The sequence below is a fragment of the Prosopis cineraria genome, unplaced genomic scaffold, assembly GCF_029017545.1.
Source record: "Prosopis cineraria cultivar Desert tree isolate PC_DT_omini unplaced genomic scaffold, ASM2901754v1 PC5, whole genome shotgun sequence".
In the NCBI taxonomy this organism is placed as follows: domain Eukaryota; kingdom Viridiplantae; phylum Streptophyta; class Magnoliopsida; order Fabales; family Fabaceae; genus Prosopis; species Prosopis cineraria.
This window is the reverse complement of record NW_026555336.1, coordinates 26391082-26392112: the sequence shown is the minus strand read 5'-3', so window position 1 is coordinate 26392112 and position 1031 is coordinate 26391082. Positions and strand designations below refer to the sequence as shown.

At 25.2% G+C, this 1031-nt stretch overlaps 1 pseudogene; it reads left to right on the top strand.

Annotated features, from left to right (window-relative positions):
• Window positions 1–237: 237 nt before the first annotated feature.
• On the top strand, window positions 238–327 carry LOC129312239 (U6 spliceosomal RNA; annotated as a pseudogene).
• The last annotated feature ends 704 nt before the right edge of the window (window positions 328–1031 follow it).

The window sequence follows — 1031 nt, the reverse complement described above, 5'->3', positions numbered from 1 at the left end:
ATTTATATATTTTAAAAGGATTTTATTATAATTTTTCTTTATGTAATTTAGAACGATATTATTACTTGGGCTAAAACATCTTTTTATTGTGGGAATTGCCGAATCGATAGAACAAGAATCAAGAACTAGGCGTATCGAATACTAATATTACTTAACTAACTCCAAAAAAAGAAGCAAATACAAGCATGAACATTTGTGGCATACAAAATATAAGAAGCAAAGTTTAGCTTAAGAGAAGTCCCTTCAAGGACATCAGGTAAAATTGGAACGATACATGGAAAATCAGCATGCCTTCACTGCCAGGATGACATGCACAATTTTTTTTTTAAAAAAAGGACAATGAGCATTATTATCAATATCGTTGTCAATATAAAACATAAATTGAGATTATATAAAGGCCCTTATTACAAGCCTAAAAGTTGTTCTTGTACTATGCATATATTATACATAATGCAACTTTTTATTATTTTTATATTATATGTAAATACAGAAAATTACTATACAGTCATAAGTTATAGCAGTAATAGCATGCATCTTATAACGTAAATAATCAAGTAGTGTAATTTTGCCCAAAAAAAGTCTAGTAGTGTAATAAAAATTGTAAATGAGTGCTTTCTGTTCTTGTTAACAACTATAATACAAATGAGTGCTTTCTGTAATTTTTTTTGTCTTTTCTCTCTTTCTCTTTGTTTTTTTTTTCCAATCAAATGGTTCATGATACTATATTAGATTTTTTATATTAAGTGTACTTAAGGATAATATACTTTACTAAAATAATTTAAGTCATTTGGTTATGTACTTTCTAAACTTATATATTTATAATCTATCTTTTAATATTTAGATGAGATTTTTTTATGTCCTAATATTCCTTTTATTATTTTTTTTCTCATTTTTTTCATTTTCTTCTTCTTCTTGCCTAAGTTTATAATTTTTTTTAGTTTCAGAGACCTCAAATCTATTCAATTTTTTTCTTCTTCTCCTTCTCTCTTTCTTTTTTTGCAATATCTTATTGTTTTGTTTTATCTTTGATT